Raw genomic sequence first — 21,998 nt, 5'->3', positions numbered from 1 at the left:
ACAATGTGGAGATGTGCTCTGTATTGGGTGCCTGGGCTCACTCTGACCCTGCAGTCCTGCAGTGTATTTCCATGGATGGCTCCTGCATCATGAGCTGCTCCTCTTGCACCAAGATCTCTTCAGTGAAGCCTTTCAACATCTGCCTGGCGGGCCCTGCTCTCCCACGACAAGAAAGCATCCTGGTGTCCTTCCAGTGCATATTCTCAATTTAACAGGTTCTTACACAACCTGACTGTTTCTTTGCTTACCTCCCAGGTGGATTTGCCATGGTGAGGAGTTCAGACCTATTCAGTGAGAGCAGGACCACATCAGAAAAGGCAGCGCAGACAGAAAACTTCACCTTCTCCACAGCTATGAGCTCATTCGCAGAGATAGAGCACTTAAAATGAATTAGTGTATTCCAACACAGCAAAAGCTATAAATAGAGTGCTTATAAATAAACCAGTTTTGTCCCCTGCTCAGGCACCAATTCAGCAGTCTCTTCCTCTGTGTCTAGCACAAGCACGTACTTACATCCCACTGATTGCAATGGGATAAGGCACTTGCTTTCAATTAGGCATGTTTTGCTTAATGTAAGCCATAATGCTAAATCTATCCAGGTACCAGCCCTTCTTTCCTGTTAAATCAATAGTGCTTAGAAGCCTAGCTCCCCACTGTGAATCCGGATTTTACATTTTAGGACAACTTCTATGTTTTATGAATAAGAGGTAGATATTTCCTGTTTCGAACGCTTCTGTTCGCTGCTCCTGAGGGACTACCCTTCCCTGCATAAGGGAGCCACTATTTGCATAGACCATCTTTCTTGTTCCAACACATGAGCAGCCTCCTGATGATGTTGTGAAAGAGAAAACATCACAACCGTTAGCAAATCTGTTGAAACAAGGTTTAATTTGAAAGCAAATGCGTGGAGGTATCACATGTAAGCAAACACACAATCCTATCGTACCAAACACATTTTGATGGGCCAAGTCTAAAAACCCTGAATCTTTCAGAGATGTGCCTTTCTGGATTGGCAAGATGAGCCAGAACATATGGCTCAAAGACATCTGCTTGGCCAGACACCGTGAGGACAATATTGGCATACCCAAGGAAGTGGCCAAATGTTTGATATGATCCCATGCAAACTTGGACACAGGTTCATGCCACCACTCACACCAACTAGGCCCAGAGTGAAAATATCCACCAGACATCATTATGCAGAGATGCTTAAGATGCCCAAATTGGACTCTCTGAGCCTATAAACAGCTTTTCATAGTGACTCAGGCAGGGTGCCTGGCTTGAATGGACAGAACCATAATTTGCACCATAATTTCAGTTCTAACACACCAGCTCTACTGATCTGATTTTGCAGTTTGAGTCCAGCTTGAAAGCTTATATTGACACACAGAAATACCTGAGGTAAGAAATTGCCTTAAATACAGCCGTTATTTACCTGCAAATTGCAAACATGGTTTTGCCCTTGCTGTGTTTGCTAGCTCAAGAAATGTCATGTGGATATGTGAGACGCCTCTGAGCCTGCCATCAGGTCACTGGCCTCTCCAATGAGTCTCGCTGCCTCTTTAACCATTTTCTCCTTGGCTGCTCTTTACATCAGAGTGCAAAGCTTTTTCCTCACAGAAGTGCTGTGTTTTCCTGCTTACCACCCTCTGAGCATTTTATTTTCTTTAAATTTAGCTGCAAGCTCATTTTCTTTGCTTATTTTCACATGCTTTCCATACATGCACCGAAAATACAATCATCAGTGCTTTGTTTTGTTTTTAAATACGGCAGCTAGTTCCAGAATAAGCTGGTGCAAGCAAATGAAAAATCTCCTACATTACATCAGCTGTGCAGCAGACCCACAGGCTGAAAGCAGAGCAATGCCCAACACCAAGATAAGACATTGGCTTTTGAAATGGCCTTTTTCTCCAGCCTTAACAACTAATTCTTCTAATTCAGCCTTAGCACTGGGAAGAATGTCATTGTTTTAAGGAATTCTGACATAATTAATACCATATATTAAGCTTAATGTTGGGGCTGAATTTATACACAATTAAGTCACGCATTTAAAAAATATCCCTTCCCCTTCTGAGATAGATGCCAGGATGATCTTTGCCAGGGCCAAGTGAAGAAAATTATTTTTCATTTCAATCTCTTTAAATGACAGAGGTCTCTGTATTTGTATGTACACAAGGTAGGAATGGCTTCAGTATCTTTTAGACTGTCAAATGACAACTTTGGGCTCTTCCATCCTGCCTCTGAAACTTTGTGAGCACAAAAATCTCTAAGCACTAAACATTCTGCAGAGCCCCCTTGTCTTCTGTAGGGTTTGAGGGAACCTGTTAGGTTCAGCTGTGCACCCCACCAGGCAAAATCAACCCCATTTCTTGCTGAAGGTTTCTCCTGTCTCTGGTTAAGAAGTGGGGTAAAAAGCAGTTTTGGGTTGTTCACATCTGAGTTGTTTCAGAGAAATCTATTTGTTCTCACAAGGGAAATAATTTCTTTGTGTAACTTTGATTTTTTTTTAAAGGAGAACGGTAAGAACATTGAAAACAGTAGAAAATTTCATTTTATCTTGGTCAATGCTCAAAAAAAATCTTACCCTTTAAAACAAATTTGTAGTATCTTCCAGCCATGGTGTCTGGAGATGCCTAAAGAATCTGCCAATGTCACCTGGACCTTAAGAACAAACACATTCATCTTGAAAGGAGACAGATTAAAATAAAGGGGTGAACTCTACTCCCACAGAAATTTACCCAGCAGAAACATTTCTAAAGCACCAAACAAACCCTGCAGTGGCTGAGTCCTCAAATATTCTGTATTAAGTACTGTCTCTGGAGAGGTGCTTAAAAATTCATAATACTGTGTATCTATTGATGTATTTAACGGAACTCTGGAGTAAGGAAGTAGAACTCTCCACCACTGTCAAGATAACACGGCCAAATTTTCCTTTCGATCTGTACACCTCCAGATGAAAACCTGAGTTCCCTAGGGGCCCAGATATTATAGTTGGAGCTGACAGCTTGGATCTCTATTGTGAGAAATTATTCATGATATTAGCAGTTCATTCGTCTTAAGGCAAGCATGTGAAATATTACATCTTCACTCAGATTTCCTGCAATAACCTGATACATAACTCAATATTAGGAGACATTCATCAGCAAAAACAAACATGTAAGTGTTAGTGCAGCAGTATAATATAACAGAACTCAATACCAGGATGTAGCTGCTGAAATGAACTTGCAAAAAATAGCAACTCTATAGACATTACATCAAGTGAGGAGCCTTTTAGGGAAGGCAGAGAGATCCATGCACTGTGAACCTTTCTTGCTATATATCACATCTTTCCTCTGCATGAGAGAAGTTCAGCTTCAGAATAGAACTGCACTCTCTATTGCACTGTGAAAATATTTGCCCTTTTTTATCTGTTACTCCAGTCTAACACTGTCAATAACCTAATTGTTGAATATATGGGAGTAAGCTGTGGGTTGCTATTGAAATGCTTCCCCTGAAGATCTGATATCAAACATGCAAGAAACAAGAGGGAGTTTGAGCCCTGCTTTGGAACAGGGCAAAGCTCCTCCTTGGGTCACGGTTTTCTGCTTATGTGACTCTGAGCTCAGAATTTATCCTTCAGGAGTAGTGAGGCATGAGGAAAGGACACATGCAGGGGATGTGCACTACACACACCTAAAATGAAAGCAAATTTCAGTCATAAAGGAGTCTCATCTTGAATAAAGTGCAAATTAAATCAACTGCCATTATCCTCTGCATTTAACCAAAACCTGACTGTACCTAAAAGGCTCTGAACGAGGTAGTTTTTATAATTTCCGTATTCTTATACATTAAATCCTACTTTTCCCTGAGCAAATGCACAAGGATGAAATTGATGATTTGACTTCAAAACTTTTGACTCAGGTTTCACTGTGTAATCATCTTGCAGAGTGTAGGCTCTCTCTGCTCGCTCAGGCCCACGTTATGCAGGCTTTGAAACACAAAGCGCAGTAAAGAGTGAAAACCCTTCTAACTTCAACATCTGAGTGACCCTGTTCTTCTTCTGAAAAGGAGATTGAGGTTTAAAAGCAAATTCTGCCCTATAGTCTATACAATATTAAGTAATCATAGGCACATATAATGAGCAGCAATAAAATCCCAACAAGCCTCCTTTCCCAGCAAAAGAGGAATAGTTCTACAGTGCTATTTAATTTATATTTTTCCAGATGTATTTGAAAATAAGGGTTATAGTCTATAGCTCCTATCTGCACTGGATAACTTTATATGGCATCTGCTTTTCCAGAATGCAACAATCCCTGAAGTACCCAAGGAAGTCTAAAGTCTTAAGAGGTCACAATGCAAAAGAGTTTCACCTGAGTTAGCACAAGGTTCCACAGCACCACCTGTAAAATCACATATTCTTGGATGAAGGGCAGGAGCATGAGGTAGTCAGGGATGCTTTTGCATGGTAAATAATGCTCCAGAAAAGGTGGATGAACCAGGGGTGGGGGCAGATGTGGACTTGATGATCTGCAATGGTGAAAGGAGATGGAATAGTTGTTCTTCTTCTAAGAGGGATGTTTCTCTTTCCCAGCAGGAAAAGTGCTACAGCTCCATCCTGCCAGGAACAGCAGCACCCAGTCCAGCATTTCAGAACTCTGGCACAAGCAAAGTGGACAGTGGGGCCCTGGCAGCCCTTGGCAGCCCTGCCAAAGGCAAGTGGATGCTTTGTCGACCCCAGATGAATTCACAATACTGCTCTGAAGAGGGTAAAATTTTTTCACAAAATTACAAATGGAAAGATTGAAGAAATTCCTTATGACTTATCTTGTGGCTAGTGGCAGGAATAAAATGTGCACTTCCTGCCTGAAAGCCATGCCTTTACCCATAAGGCCACCCTCACGTCCCACTGACATAGCTGAAGAATTACATTGGGTGAGTCACCAGTAACTATTTATATTTGAGGGCTTAGAGCACTTGCTGTTAACCAGAACACAGAAGTTGTGCTGGGCTGATGCAGAGAGCAACTTGTGGATGCCCAGGGAAGGTCTCACTTGCATTTCCAATCTGTCCTCCCACACTATCTTTGTCATAGGGCAACAAGTAGCACAGTGGCATTTTATGTGTTGATTTTTTTCCCCACCCACTCTGATTTCCGCCTCCAATTTGACCTTTTGTTTGCCAGAGATGTCCACTGAAAAGGCAACTGGGTCATCACACCATGAAAGACCAAACATTTTGATGGTCCCCAAGACACCTTTCTACATATTTTCTACTACAGCTCAAAAAGGGAGCTGAAAGGTTTGCGTGGTCCATTGTATTCAGAAAGATCCCATGGATTCTTTCAACATTTTGGTCTACAAAGAATTAAACCGGCAAAATATGTATTTGCACTGACTTCACCTTTGGGTGCTGTAAACCTGAATAACATTCTGTAATTCCCATCCACTGGCAATACAGTCCTCTCCCAGTGGGGAATTTACAATGGCCTTTGCAGATTAGGTTAAAAAGTCCAGATTCAAATGGAAGAATACATAATTGAGCATTATTTTAAAAGCTATAATAAGGCTATAATAGATTCTTAAGGTGGGTTTAATACATGGTGATTCAGTTGTTAGAGTCCAACAGGTTTCATTTAACCAGAGCTCACAAATATCTATTACATTTCCTTTTGACATGCTTATAACCATCCATAATAATTATGTATGTAACACACTCATAAATCCACTGACTCTATATTAAACCTCTCTGAACCCTTTCTAAGTGGAATCTTAATACAAAGGGTGAGAAAGGAACTCCATTATGGAAATAGACCCAGGTATCAGGAACCATCCAAAGTTAACAATTTCAAGCGCACGCGAGAGAAGGACAGTGTTTTGCCAGTTGTGTGCAACTATGTGTGCAAAGCATATTCTAATGAAATTGAGAGAGAAATCAATACCTATATTCTGAAAACAGTGAACTGTAGAGCAGTAGATATCTACATGCTGCCCTGATAATATCTGCCTCACTGCATATGCCCATTAGTATGTGTCTTATTTTTGTTCTTTCAAAGGCAGCAGCCACACTGCCTTAATAAAATGCAAGTTTTGTCTCTCCCACATGGAAATTTTTTTTCCCATAGATTTCGGTGGCCAGAAACTCTAACACAATATGAGTATTTTGAAAAGAAACAAGTAGATGGATTAATACAAAAGTGAGGTTCTCAGACCCTTTTGCATGGGCTTGGACACTGGATTGTCTGCAGAAGTATTACTCAACCTTTTTGACTCCCTGAGGAAGGAAAAGAAGGAGGCATTTTCATTTTTCAGAGATACATTTATGCTGTATAATTCTGGGCAAGGATCACTCCAGCATGATTGTTTAATCATTTCTTTAAAACAATGCAAATGGAAGGCAAAGTTATTTTGATTCACCACAGGCTGAAAGGCCTTGGCTGAGATTTCATAGCAGACAATAGAAGAAAGACTGCAAAGAGATAACAAGGAAAACATGATTAAATCACAGAAGTGACATAAAATCAATAGGAGGAGGCAAGGATCAATAATTCTTTGCTCTGAGTAACAGTCAGTAGTGCTTGTACTCATTTTCAGATTTTTCCAAGATTATTTCCTGTTTGATTTGTGTAGAGACTTTCTTTACAATATTGCTCTTTTAGCATTTTTATTAAAACTATTCTTTTGTAGGTATTTATTGCCTATTCATTTGTGCTGGCTTATAAAGAGCATATGACTAATCACAAAATAACAACATAGAGCAATTATTTAAGAAAAGTTAATGTGACTTCATAGCCATAGTAAAAGGGAATTTTCAGCTTTTCACAGCTGTACAGCGGGTTTCATCTAGTCCTTCACTTATTGTGTCAGTTCACAGTATTTGTTGCTAAATGTCCAGAAGGCAGCAACAATTCATTATTAAATCCAGGCATTCCAAAACAGAGCAGATGAAGCAGAGACTCACCACCATGGAGTCAGAAGGATCTATTGCATTTATGCTGGGTTGAAAGAGGAAGAGGACCAGAACAATTGCATTCTGCAAATTGCCTGCATTTTACAAACCCATCACAGACCTAGAAGCCTATCTCTCAAGTTTCTCTAAAAATACCTGTTACGAAGCAGCCCAAGCCTTTACAATATTCCAGCAGAAAAAAACCTGTGCAGATGCATACCCACAGCACCACCAATTCATGCCATGGTGTATCAAGAGAAGAATATAAATGGTCCTAGTCCTGGGTTAACAATTAACACAGTGCTAAGCCCCAGCCCCTGGCAACTCTTCCTGTATCTGATTGCCACTGGGTCTAAGGATGTAACTGCCCAAATACTGTGCCCCCCATTTTGGTGTCACTGGAAAGCCCTAAGGTGGTTGTGCAACATCCACAGATCCTGAAACTTCAGTGTCAGCTTTCATAACTATCCTCTGTGGGACTACCCTACTGTACCAGCAGCTTTGACAGTTTAAAATTCATCTGTCAGGCTACAGAAAACACAAGTCTGGATTGCAAACCTCAACAGCCAAAGAAAAAGCTGTTTTTCTTTGCAATCTAATGCTTTTTCTCTTAGATTTCATTCTAGTCTGGTTTTCATTTCATCGCTTTGATGATGGGACAAGGGATAATGAATAATATTCCTTTTAGGACAAGGGATAATGGCTTTAAACTCAAGGAGGGAAGGTTTAGATTAGATATTAGGATGAAATTCTCTGCTGTGAGGGTGGTGAGGCACTGGCACAGGTTGCTCAGAGAAGCTGGGGATGCCCCATCCCTGGAAGTGTCCAAGGCCAGGTTGGATGGGGCTTGGAGCATTCTGGGATAGTGGAAGGTGTCCCTGCCCATGTCAGGGTAGGTGGAACTTGATTATCTTTAAGGTGTCTTCCAACCAATATAATTCTATCAGTCTATTATTATTTCTGCCTTATGAGGGTAGCAAATTATGAAATGCTTACCTGGATGACTCTCTTAGCTGATACTTAAAACACCATCAAACCCCAGTGAAGTTTCACTGTTTTGACCACAGTGGAACCAGGAGTTTGTCCCAAATACTTGGTAAAGTCAGGGTAGTTGGTAAAATCAAACTGCTTTATGTCCTAGGAGGATTTTAGCTCTTGCATTTAAAACTTGTGAAGAACCAGCTGAGTTCATTTCAACGTCCTTCTCCCACAACAATAACTGAAAGAGCTTCACTTCACATAGAGCAGTTTGAAGTGGGAAAAACACCATGACCAAGAGGTCCCCCCAAAAGCAGTGAGGGGTACAGAGATATTACCTTGATGTATATCCTACCTGTAATTATCTCCCAACTCTTGTGTTCATTCCCTCAGGTGCTTTGACTTAAGTGCCTTCAAAAACACCTGATTGTATAATGATAAACTTACTAAAATTGCAATTAATGGAGTTCTTCACAGTCTGCCCTTGATCCTCTGGCCAGATGAAGCAGAAAACCAGACAACAGAGCACACTCTGATTTTTCTGGAGGTGGGAGAAATTTAGAAAGAAATATATTGTAAGAACAAACAGAAAAGAAGAAATCCCACAGCTCTGAGGGGTGAAACAACTGTTCACCTTTAAATATAAGGAATGGGAAGTCATAACAGCACACTTTAGATATGCTCTGTTGACTTCTACATGAGCAGAGTGCAGAAAGCATGGATCCCTCCTGGCTCAGGGATCATCAGGACAGGAAAAAAAAGAGACAATCAGCTGAACTATTTCATCTCTAAAACACCCTACCAAGGTGGAGAAAACAGCTGGAATAAAGCTGTGATGGCAGGAGTTTCAGCCATGTGTTAGTGCTGCCGATTTGGTAATAATTACACCCTGAAGGAAATTCAGACTTCTGCATGTACACAGGACTGGGAAAGTCCTTGAACACTTGGTCAATATCTAAGTACACATCAGCTGATCTGAGTGCCTTAGGTACATGAGGTAGGCACGAGAATTATGGAAAGCAGCATTCTCCAAAAAATATCCTTATTGCAAAATACTAACCCTCAGTGGAATTTGGTTCATTATAGACTATATTAGGACAGTATTTTATGTCATAAGTTATATATAATTATATATAATATGCATTATATATAATTATATGTAATATTACCACTGAAAACCATCTTCTTAGATCTTATAATCATCTCACAATATTTCCTTTCAAGGTCATGTCCAGTGCTGAATATGGTTCAGAAAGAGTCAACAGGAGACACCAACAACTGTCAAATGTTGTTCTTTGGAAGCTCCCCAAAAAAGAGAGCACAGGTTGCCAAGGTTCAGAGGAGCTGAGCAACCATTAACTTCATAGATCCTTCCCATTCAGGCCTATTCTTCTAGAAATTAAAAAGGCTTCTGAGCATGGATAATAGAAATACAGTATAAATATGATACAGGGAATACTTAATACAGCACCTAGGTTCGAATCAGGGATGCATCTTTAAAAGCAGAGTTGGTTGGTTTTGATTTTCTTACCTTGTAAATAAAGTTGAAGAATCATGTATGTATTTTGGGCTATATCAAGCACCTTCTAGTGGTCCTCTAAAAACAGAAAGGAAAGAGACATGACTCCAGCATCTCCACTGTTTAGACAGGACATTAGTATTTGGCAGGGATATAACAAATTACACCAACCTGTGTGAAATCCCTATTGCAAGGGAAAATGTAGAATTATGAGATTTCAGTAGCAGTCAGCTAATGGAAAACTCAGCCTATTTGTGCCTTTTTGGCCTGTCTGCAGAACAGAAATGTCCATATGCTCTAGAAATAGCACATCACTTGCTGCTGTAACTGCCAGGGCTAAAAATTGATCCCTGTAGATGACAAGGCTGGAATAATGGTGGGTGAACAATATGGGACTGGGTGGTGGCAGCAGCCTATCAGGACTTACAGGATACCCCAGCAAAGGGTTAAGCAAAATCTGAATTCAGCCTGGCACACCAGCCCTCACACCTGTGGCCCTCTCCATCAGTGTCAAATTTTTTCAATGGCCATCACAGCTGAACCCATGAGACAGAAGGAAAAGTGATGAGTAAGATGATGGGTTTTCTTTAAACTCAGAAAATTCTAAATTATTTCACTTTTGAAGTGTGCAACAGGCAATTATATGAAGAGCTGCACACAACTTCATTTCACTGAGAGTGGAACAATTCCTGAACTGTGTGAATCCAAACACCCTCATAAGCCAGAGAGGTGTGATGGTGCAACACCACTGGGCAAACACAGAGGTTCAAATGGCATCCCTGGACTGTTTGCACCTGCTTGCTCTGCTCACACCTTGCAAATGCAACCAAAATTGTTTCTATGTTGGCCAATCTAATCTATAACAATACCCCAAAAAATCAGGGGCATTTTTCTTGTGGAGGCAGCAACATCTCAGGCCAATGCCACACTGGGAAATGCTGCTAAATGGTAAAAATGGAAATAGAATATTTGAGGAAAGTAGCTTGGAGAACCTTAAAATGGAAGGAGATGTTTTCATTGTGGTATCAAAGTTATTCTCCTCTTCATGAGGACCCACAGGATTTACATTGCTACTTCAGCAAGGAGCACTCTGAAGCACCCCAGGTTCTTCTGTTGGTCCACAGTTCTTCTGAAAAAAAACACAAGAAAAAAGTCTCTTTCTCTCAGCTGAGCACACTCTGGGCATATAAATAATGGAAAAAGCAATCTGTAGTTGTTCAGGAGTACTAGGGTAATACATTCCTGGAAAATATGCTGAAAATATGGATTTCTAGATGTTTCTTTGCTTCATAGTATTAAAAGGGAAAAATAAACCAAACTATTTATTGATTTTTTTCTTCAAAAATATCACATTTTAGTCTTTTATAGTTTCCAGTGATAAGCAGATACTGCCTTCAAGCTGGAAGTTTTCATTTAACTTGTTTTTAATTGCAATCAGAAGTTTATAGTACAACTATATATAACCCCATAAATCATCATTAAAATGCCTCCAGTCATGAAACAATGACCAGAACAATAATCAGAAAAGTGAGAGATTTACACTCCAACTGAGACAATAGCACAAGAAAGCAAATGTTTGCACTCTTCAAGAATATCAGTGTCGTTTATAAAGTATGAGTAATAAAATCAATACAGTTGATATTAATCAGTATCTTGGGTGGACCTTGTTCTTGTACTTAAGATAGGCCTTCTGATAAGATAGTTAGCTATTCTTATTCCTTTCCAGAAAATTAAAATATATTTCCTTGAAGATATAACTTGCCAGCTATAATAACATGCCATTATGCTGATGATTTACAAACATATTGTAAAACACTGCAATGCAACAGCTGTGGAAATAAAATAATCAGCCTTCCACCTCTCTGCTACATAGGGTCAAAGCTCTTATTTGCCTGTAATGACAATAAGGAATAAATAAATACCCCGGTACGTGATGAGGGGGGGTGAGGCTGGCTATTCTTGAGAATGTGCTTTGCATGGCAATCAATGATGTGTACTGAGGGAGCACATTTAACCACTCACTATTTATAGCACATGGAAAGGCTGTCTGTTCCAGAGACTCTTACCTAAGCTGAACTAGAGAGGCACTTATAAAATTGAATCTGCTGCTCAGAGCTTGGGCTCTGCTGTAAATTACAATCCATAGTCCTGCCTGACTGCTGAGCCATGGTGAGCTCACCAAGCTGCTCTGTGGGCTTTTTATGCAGCTCTGTCAGGTGCACACAGGAAATAATAATCAGGAGGCAGAGAAACACATCACAGAAAAAGAAAATATTGAGCAAGAGCGGCTTCTGAAAGGATGTATTACTTTGTCTTTACAGTGCACTCCTGGCTCAGCAGTCCTGCTGCAGTCTCTTATTAATGTTGGTAATATTAATCCAAACTCATGCCATTGTTTTGAAGAAAAGAGAGGAACTGATTCTTTGCAGGTCACAATCTTTCTCTCTGTTTTCCCTCTGATTTGTGCCTCTTTTATGGGGCTCTGTCGCACTGTGACATTTGCAGGTCACAGTAGCAGTCACTGGGTGTAACACCTATTTAAGCTTATCTGCAGAAAAGAACCTGGCAATGATCTACCTGGAGCTTTTTACTGCTGGAGATGATCCAGGTTTTCCTTTCCTTCCTTACCACCCCCCTTCTCATTGCATGAAGTAAATACTAAACCTGCCTTGCTGAGCCTGTGTTTTGCAGGAAAGGGGTTGAAGGTCCAAGGTCAACAGAACATAACTTCCTTCAAAACAGTGGAATTATTTGGGCCTTTCCATTGGCTTACAGAGAGCAGGTTTCTATCCCCAGTCAGCACCACAAACAAATCTGAATCATTGGGCTGTACAGTGGGACACCCAGCACACTGGGGAATTCAGCTGGCTGACGAGCTGCAGCAAATTATACAGGTTTGGGTCCAAAATTAAATTTGCATTATTGCTGTTAAAATTGATCAGATAATGCTTTATTCAATTTAATTCAGTTAAAAGTCTCATAATAGTCCTTGCATACTTCCTACCTTTTGATTAAAGTCACTAAGAACTACCTCCATTGTGCAGGGACCAGCAAAGTAAAACTAAAATATTAAAAACTGCTTTGCCTGCCAAGCACAAAGAAGTGTTAAGCTGGCAGAGCTTGGAGCCTGCCAGAACCTCATGATTTCAGTACTTGTGTTTGTCCAATAAAAATAATTCTGAACATTTTAGATCTCATCACAGCAACTCACAGCATAAAAATAGAATGCTTTGGGATATCAGTTGTGCAGGCAGACATGCACTTTCACAGAAATCAGCTGCATCCCACAGAGCTGGGACTGCTTCTGGAAAAAGTTCATGCTCATCTGAGTCCAGCAATCCAGAACAGAGGCTGCTGAAACACTGACCTCTGTAGCAAGATTGTGCGTCTCAACCCACCAAAATGGAAAATATTGTAGATCTGGGGAAGCACTGATTCAAAGTATGAGCTGGCATGGGTGATTTAGAAAGAAAAGAGAATGGTCAGCCTTTTTTTATTCCTCAGAACTGTAAATCTTAGAACAGGACATGTTTATTGCTATATACACGTGTACACGCACACGCAGAATGAGTATAGAGGTGCTTGGGTGTCCAAAGTCTTTCCAAGACAGAAAGATCTGTTCTTGAATACAGATTTGTTGTTGTGACTGTTGTTGTTGTTGTTTCTCTCTGTAGACAAATATTTGCTTATCTTGGACCACATTTTTCTCAATACACAAGTCAAGTCTTGTCCAGGTAAGGTAATCAGAATAAGATCAAAAGGACGAGAAGTTATAATCTGGCTGAAAAATCAGGTTTGAAAAATCCAGCACTATGTCTGTGAGCAGGAGAAAAGACCTCAGAGGCCTTTCCACCAGAAGTTCTTTCTCTGGAATAATTCTGCAGCAGGAACACCATGATCAAGGTGAGACTGACAGGTTTCTTCTGAGCTCCCTCTAGTGAACCCAGTGACCAGCTCCTGCTCCCTTCCATTGAGACACCCTCAGCCCAGGCCAGATTTATAACAAATTGATATTTTCCTTTAGTGTAGACACTCCTTGCTTGTAGACATGGTTATTATTTTTCTCCTGAGTCACTGATGGAAGAAGATGAGGCTTTGGGAAATTAGGGGCGGGATCCACTTATCACATCTCTATCTGTAGCCCATGAGAAGTTCAACATTTACTACAAACCACTTGTCTGGGCTCCACCTATAGTCAGCACAGAGAGACATAAATACCTCCAGAAGGCCATTCATTGCTGTCTATCTCTTTTCACTGGCAACAGGAGACTCCAGATAGTCCTTTTAGATTAGATAACTATGTGTCAAAGGGATAAAATTAGGTGAGATGAATCCCTTGTGATTTTACTTCTCCATTATGAGGCCCTGCTGTTACTCTTGTTTAAACATGTTCCTCTTTAAAAAAATAAAGTTGTTCCTAGCTTCAGTCTAGAATGGTGACCACTTCCATTGGACAGAGCAGAAGCAGAGAAACCTTCTGAGAAGGATGAGCCCAGCACCATTCCAAAGCAGGCAGTAGGGTACCCACAACTGTCTCCAATGGAAAATAACTCCTGGATGTAAATGCTGAACATTTGAGTTCACTGCAAGTTCAGACAACCTTTGAACCATTGACGTAGAAGCGTAAATTCCCCAAGAACTAAGCAAATAGTTGCTGGGGTGAGTTCATCCTTTCTTCTTCTGTGAGACATCCATAGGAAAACATTTTTTCTTGAATACTTTACACTGTCACAGATTGGGTTTCTACATGAAGAGATTATTCATTAAAATGTGACTCTGAGAAGTGAAACAAACTGATTATTAAAGGCTGAAATGCAACATCACCCAAAGGTACTGACTGAAACTGAGGTGCCATTGAGCCAGGGAGTGTGTAAATACCTTGGGGCCAGACTCATGTAGTTTTGATCCCATTGGATAATCCCAAATAGCCTCACAGAAGCCGATGGGATTGCTCAAGGAGTATGTTACTCAATGGGAATAGAACCAAATTTGGTTTACCCTGAGGATCTTGCAAGAGCAAAGAATACGAATTAAATACTTGGTCCTATTCCAGACAGGAGTAAAGAAAACAAAACAAAACAAAACAATTAATTTCAAAGAGCCATATTTGACCCAAAGTATAGGCAAAGAGAGTACACATCATCCACCTGCTTGATGCTACATGTTTTTCATTCCCAATGAAAGAAACAGAAATGTCCAAAATTTGTGGGGAAACACACAATCAAAATGTCTACAAATATTATTACTGGCAACCATACAAATGGACACATATCTCCATTGTACACTTCTCCTTCAGTCTGCTTTCTAATTTGAAAATATGAATTACACAGTCTGGTTAGGTCACATGACATGGCATTATTCTCTTTCTTGATGACATAAACCTAGTAACAAATGGTTTTGATCTCAATGTTTTTCCATTGAAAACCTCCAGTTACCTGAAAACAGTGATTGTAAAAAAGTCCCATTTATTTAATGACAACACAAGGCCAGAGAGGAGGTTCTGGTCAAAAGAAAACATGTTTGTGTGTATGTGAGAAAGAGACAGTAAAAGTCTTAATACCCCAATGGCTAAGACATAATGAGGGATTATTAAAAAAAAAAAAAAAAGCGGATACTGTCCCTATGGTGATGAATTATTTATTCAAATGATCAAGTTCTCATAGGAACGACTGGGAAAATTCACTCCCCGCAGGGTACAGTGATTAGGACACATGCTGGAAACATGGGAAACCCCACCCTCAGTCTCCATTCTCCAGCAAGCAAAGACCATCCTGCAGTCTTCTGCATCTCTGGTGCAAGTGAAGACTGCTGGCAAGTATATTTTTCAGCTGAATTTTTTGTTTTGTTTTATATTTGTGGATAATCTGCTGGCCCTTTATTTCACCCTGATGCTTAAAGGGGTTCAAGTTCTTTTTACACTTAATGGTGGGAAAAATCTAGTCCAAGTCCTGCCACTGAGGACTCACATCATTCAGGTATTTGGGTTCATATCTGTTCAGGGAGCCAGCAAAATTACTGAATTTTGGAAGGAAATCAGGAAACTTTTAGTATTGTTCCTTTCAAAAAACAAAAAACAGCTCTAAATTCATCTACATAAAAACAATTCCTCATTTAAACCTTCACCAGGGCAGGCAGAAGCAGGGCCCAGGAGTGAGCAATACCCACTCTGGGTCATGGGGTGGGGAAAGGACAGAAGTGCACTACTCCAGGAAATGCCTGGAAATGCTGGGACTCCTTTGAATCTGATCACTGCCTGATTGCACCACTGCACACGCCAAAAACCACCCTGGCTCTAAAAGAGAATGATGCAACTCTGTGGGAGAGCTACAAAGGTACCCTCTAATGCTTCCCTAGGTTAAGATGTCAGGGTTCTTAAAAGAAGTGCACTGAATATCATCATTCTAACAGCCTCTGTTCCCTGTGAAATAGATCATTCAATGTGGAAATTGCCAGGTGTTGAGAAAAAAGAGTTTTCCACGTCCTATATGAAATCCCCTTCACTGAAAATCAACCAAATAATTGTGGGTAGATATAAATGGAACACAAATTGCTCTTCTGTTTTTACCTTCCTTGGTTTTGCAGCATTCACCCTATATTCTGCAGGTCATTAAGAAGATAAAGTTGTGTGAACACCACCAAGAAGCTGGGGACAAGCTGGGAGCGAGTTGCAGATTTGAATCCTGTATGTATGTGTGCACCTACACACTCTACACAGCAAAATCTCATAGAGTTTGGCAAGTTCAAGGTTAACACAGATAAAGAATTTCAGTCAATGGTGGCATAAAAAATGATAACAGATTGCAGATTTTGATTCATAAACTGGGAAGTTACTGGAAACATTAATCAGGAACACAGCAGGGGAACGCCTAGAAAGCTATTGTTTAATTAAAGATAGTCACAACTACAGAGAAATCAAGTAAGGACATCAGAATTCTCAACTTCTGGATAAGGCATCGTGCAAAAGCATAAACTCATGCACAAATGATTGAAGGGCAGGTCACTCTGTTCATGAGGAACCAGTCTATAGTTTAAGTTAAAGTGAAATCAGGTCAGGATAGGAGGGGAAAACTCAAAAGGATTAGTGTATGGGTGATCATTGCTCATATGCCAGTGACCTGAAAGAAACAATGAACCAGGAGGTTAAATTAACCAGGTTGTACCTGCACAGAGGTACGTTAATGAGGAGTCATTAATGAGGACTCCAAAGCTGGACTTAATTCACTGGATTAAGAACATGTGATGAATGAGACTGAACACTGCAGATCATACAGACTAAATAAGAGAAAATAATGCTGAGAACAAGAAAGAAGTATTAAAGAGAAGGAGAACTCAGGAGAACTCTTTAACCCAGGTGAATTTCAGTGCTGGATTGCTCCAACAGCACCTGTTGGAGCAATCCCATCTTAGACAAAGCAGGACTAGGTTGTTGTAGTGATTGGTGTCTCCAGAGTAATGTTTAGAGACTGAATCCTACAGGAAATTGGATAATGCTGAAAAGGAAAGTAAGAAAAGAATGGGGAGGGGAGAGAAATCCATGTAACTCCAAGACTGCAAATAAAAGGAGACAGGTTTCTGACAGAACAAATGATCTACAATAGTAGAGTTCGTAGAGACACAGACACAGCAGCGACCACTGAAGTGGATGATAAACCCTCAAACCAAAGGGAAAGAGTTGTCATATCTATATCTTCTGCATTTGAGTTCCATAACACCCTTTCCCCATTGTGTTTGTTTCAATAAAAAGGCAGAGAGCTGTTTGTGATTTCACATTTAAACACAGCTCAAAAAATGGCACCATGATTTCAGTAATGGTTTGTAGTTGCCATTGTAATAGAAACAATAATAATAATAATAATAATAATAATAATAATAATAATAATAATAATAATAATAATAATAATAATAACTCTTTTCGTTTTGAAAGGGTGCAACAGAAAGAGAAGCAATCCAGGACACTCAGAGCAATACTTAGATTCAGGAAGTTTGTCTGCATCAACATGTTCAGAGAGGATTATTCACATTCATTATAAAGAAAAGTACACCTATGGCACATGAGAGCCTGGTTCTGGGTCTTTTAAACTGGCAACATTCTTTTAATATATTTAATGTAAGGTTTTGATGATGAGAGAGAGTATTAGAAAGGTCTAAGCATACTGGGAATGACAGATGCCAAGACATTGTCTACGTTATTGATAGACCTTTCTTGAAAACAAAAAACTGGAGAAGACAAGGCTGACAGTGACTACTGAAGGCATCCTCACCTAGACTTCATTTTGCAGAGCAGTGGTAAACAGGAGCTATAACTCACAACCCAGACAGGACAGATCCAGATAGGCCCTTTGGCTTCCTTCCATAACAAAATCTTTAATTTTCCTAAAGAAAATAACAACTCCATGCACACGCTACTTACTTCAGAGCAAAACTTGGTTTACAAACTCAAGCAGTTTAAGGATTAAAAAGTATAGTCTATCTCAGCAAATGAACTTTATCAAAGTGCAGGGAAAATCAAGCCTTCAGGTAAACAGGAGCATTTGCCAAGTGGAAATCCCAGCTCTTTGTATATTTAGTAATGAGTGAAGATAAGATTTCTTTTTTTGACAGCATGATGGATACAATCATAAAAGGAATCATGCTGCTGTAACAGAGTATACTTGAAGAGTGAATTTGAAGACTGTGTTTTTATTCCCAAACACAACTTACCTTTCTTTTATTTAGAGTACATGAAAGCTAGTTTTTCTGGCATGTGAAAATGTTAAAGTTTTCTTGTTTTTTTTTTTTTCTTTACTTCCTGTACCCCAATATGGATGTGTTCTGTTTAATTGTCAAATTCAGATCTGCTTCCCAGTTCAATAATCACTGACTCATTTAAGCATATTTATTTAATTTTTTTTTATAGATAGAAAAGTACAGTAAGCAAAGAAACACAAGGTCTCGGATGAACACGAGCTCATAAATGGTTCCATGTGATTCTGCTACTGTGGGTTAAAGGAGGGGGCAGCACCAAGAATGTGGTGAAACCAGCTGCTTTGAACCCTGGTATTTCAGCATAAAAGCCACAAATCTTCCATAGATTAAAAATGAAATTAGTTTATTGGTCTCAGCCTGTTACATTTTGGATGCTTAGCCACATCACAAAATGAATCAGATCTGATGTGACTGACAGTCTCTGCACTGAGAAAAACCTCGTAGCTGCTGGCCACTCATGACTGAAATCGAATGAGCCAGCTCTGGTGGAAAGCTCATGCACAGAGAAATTCTGCTGTACTTCATTCAAGAGACAGATGACTATCTTATTTGTCTTAGCATTCACCGTGAAGGTGCTTGAAACCCTCACAAGAAGGACTAAACTAAGCACAGGTTCCAGAAATGTGATGGGCATTCATCTTAAGGGATGCTTTAATAATTCTTGTGAGATTCTCTTTTCCCTCAAAAATGTGCTGAGGAAAGCCCAGGGTGCACTACTTCATAAAATTAAGCTCACAAATTGCAGAAGTAACAGAGGCACATTCCAGTTCATCTCCTCCTTGGACCCAGGATGCATCAAGCGATTCCAGCAGAAAGGAGATCAAAGTGTGAAAGCAGCTTACCCCACAACACATTCACAGGGATAGTCTCTTGCTCCATGATTGGCCTCAAAATGAGCTTGTGAAGATGAAATTATAATTGTAGCTGATGTCATCAGGACAAGAGTCCAGCTTACCTACCTGGGGAAAGATTCCTGGGGTCACTGACAGCTGTGCCTGGCTGTCTGTCCATGGAGGGAAGGAAGCCTCATCCAAGCCAAGCCATGTCCTCCACACTACTTAGATCATGCAAACAGACATTTGCAAGGTTGAACTTTCACATGTTTAACCTCTTATCAAAAGTAGATACAGGACCTCAACGATAAATAAGATAATAAAATCATTAAGGTTGGAAAATACCTCTAAGATCATCAAGTCCAAGGAAAGATCTGCACCTTCACACCCAACAGTCCCAGCTGAGATCCTTCTCAGTCTGGCACTTGACAGTCTAAAAATTAAAAAATTGTTCTATAGCAGGGGCAAATGATCCTTCTCACTCTTCAACAGGGAATGAGTAAGTGAAGTGTACCATTATGAAAGAAAAAACAGAAATTTTTTATCATATTACTTTTTAAAATTAATTAAATTGAAATTCTCTGCATTTCTCAGTAAGGAAGAATAGAACAATGTTTTCAGGAAAAAAAAAAAAAGCTGGACAGTAGATTTCCATTCATAGATCCATGAGAAATCATCCATAACAGTGCTCATTGCAAAGGTTGTTTTCTGAAGACCTCTGTTTCCCCAGGAGCAATGGTGAAGAAGAGAAGCCCAGTTATGATCAGAGATGAGAGTACTGGTGGCATCTCCAGCACTGGCAAAAAGATGGCTTCTAGTTGACACGTAGGTGCAAATTTTCTTGCCTAAAATGTGATGGATTGGCTGTTTTCAGTCATTCCAATAACAATTTCAGAGAGGAGGGATTGAAGATGTACTTCTTCATTCAATCTAGAATGAAAAATTTCCCAGCACAATAATTTTTAATCCTGCTTTTTAAAAAAAATTCAGAGAAAAGTTGTTAGAGTTCTATGTCAAGACAAAAAAAGGGTAGATTTTGATCAAAAATGTCAATGGTTTTGCTACTTAGAAACACATCTTTATAGTTTATGTCTGCATTTTAGAGGGATTATCTATTTGTTCTGGGAACTCCATCAAATTCAAAAATAAATTAAGTTCTTTGGAGAGGAGATATTTATGATCTCCCATAAACTATATTAGACCTCAATAACTCTCTTGGGGCATTCTTTGGGCTGCACACATATAGAAAACCTGGTCTAAGAGAGTCCTACTCAAACAGGTTTGTTCAGAGAGGTATCCATTTCTTCTGTATGAATTCCCACAAAGTGATCTGCTCACAGTGAGATGAGGGGTTTGAAGAAAACACTGGATTTTCTTTCCAATCTGGAGAGAAACAGGTTCCCTGTTTTGTTTCTGGTTTTGTTTTTTGGGTTTTTTTTTGTTTGTTTTCATCTTCTTTGGTCTCAGCCCATGAAGCTTTTTTGTTCTGTAGAAAATCATGAATAACTTATATTTTAAATACTGTAGCATAGATCTCAGAAACAATGCAGTGTTTTAAGAAGGCCTCTCCAAAGTCATGGGGATGTTTTACAGAAATAGAGAGTCCAGATGCTTTGTCAAGACAAGATCTGCCTTCTTTGAGCTTGTCAATGCATTGCACTGACATAATCAGAGGTAAATATTTGAAATCATGTAGTCTGTGAATATGCCAGATGAGGATATTACTCCTATAATTATTGACAGTATATGAACCAAACATGACTTTTATGGAGTCATTCCAGTGCATTCTGCCAATACATATCAGGAGTAGTGTTTGCAATAATTTCTTTTGAAAAACATGGGTCTATAACCCTCAACAGGAAGCTGCATGCCTTCCTTGGGGAATAAAAAGATTGTACAGAAACTCCAAGAGTCTGAGGAGGATTCTTAAACCCTCCTTTAAGAAGACTGTGCAGTCAGCAGTTACCTGTGAAGCACCTGATGCTGGGGAATCTGCAAAGGGCAGAAAGGGGGAGCTGCAGTTTGCTCTTGATGAAGCACAGCAGATGATGTACAGTGTTGTAGCCAGTGCCTCTAATATGTACTTGCTCCAAAATCTGCATTTTTAATAATGAAGCTATGAATAAGTGTAAATATGCTGTGATCCTGATCACATCATAGGTAAAGATGAACATGATCCTGATCTGGGATCAGGAACCAAAGTTAGATAAGTTTCTTGGGATCATTTCTTATTCTGTCCCACGTGTTAGCAGAATCTAAGCAGAATCTAAGAGGTTTTTAAACAGCAAATTTGAGGGTTCTAACATTTTTAAACTTTAGGGGGGAAAAAAGATCAAACAAGAAAAACCTCTATCTTAAATTCGGGGTGTGAGAGTGATTTAATACATTAAAAGGACTAGGATTAGAACCAGCAACACAGGGCTTTTCAGCATCCCAGCCAGCTGGACATGGCTTCACAGGTCTCGGTCTGTGTGGATCACAACAGGAGTACACAATAGGTATAAACAAAGGCAGAATTTAATTACAAGTGCACATTTTTTATTGCACAATGGTCTTTCAAAAATGCCTATGTGAAGTAGAACCATGAGGCTGAGTTTGATCATTTGTTGGAGGTTCTTTGTTAAACAGAATGAGTGCAGTGTAACCCATGGAATACACTGACATCTTATGGGCCTGACATTTACTCAGGTAATAAATTAAAGTAATTATGTTAATGTATAATAAATGCATTCAACAGGAAATAAAAACTGCACAGTGCAAGAACAAAAAAAAAATCTTGTTTTTCTAAGTGGCTGTCATGTACAGAACATTAAGATCTTAGAAGAGGTTTTTTGGAGGCTGATAATCTAAGCATAGATTGAAATAATCCTTATTTCTAGGGAAAATAATAGTGAGCTTTTAAACAACAGTTTAGAAAATGTGAATACAAATTAAAGATATCCATTTGATATAAAGATATCCATGTTGTGTTTGTGACTTGAAAAATGAAAGGTGTGGAGTTC

The 21,998-nt window shown here is 39.5% G+C and overlaps 1 long non-coding RNA gene across 1 annotated transcript; it reads right to left on the bottom strand.

Annotated features, from left to right (window-relative positions):
• Nucleotides 1–8,350: 8,350 nt before the first annotated feature.
• Nucleotides 8,351–10,541, bottom strand: LOC136557356 (uncharacterized). Its single transcript, XR_010783757.1, has 3 exons — nt 10,411–10,541; nt 9,431–9,496; nt 8,351–8,440 (listed from the first exon to the last, which is right to left on the bottom strand). It is a non-coding gene; the product is annotated as an uncharacterized lncRNA (long non-coding RNA).
• Nucleotides 10,542–21,998: the final 11,457 nt, after the last annotated feature.

The sequence above is a fragment of the Molothrus aeneus genome, chromosome 1, assembly GCF_037042795.1.
Source record: "Molothrus aeneus isolate 106 chromosome 1, BPBGC_Maene_1.0, whole genome shotgun sequence".
Classification (NCBI taxonomy): Eukaryota; Metazoa; Chordata; class Aves; order Passeriformes; family Icteridae; genus Molothrus; species Molothrus aeneus.
This window is presented reverse-complemented; position numbering and strand designations above follow the sequence as displayed.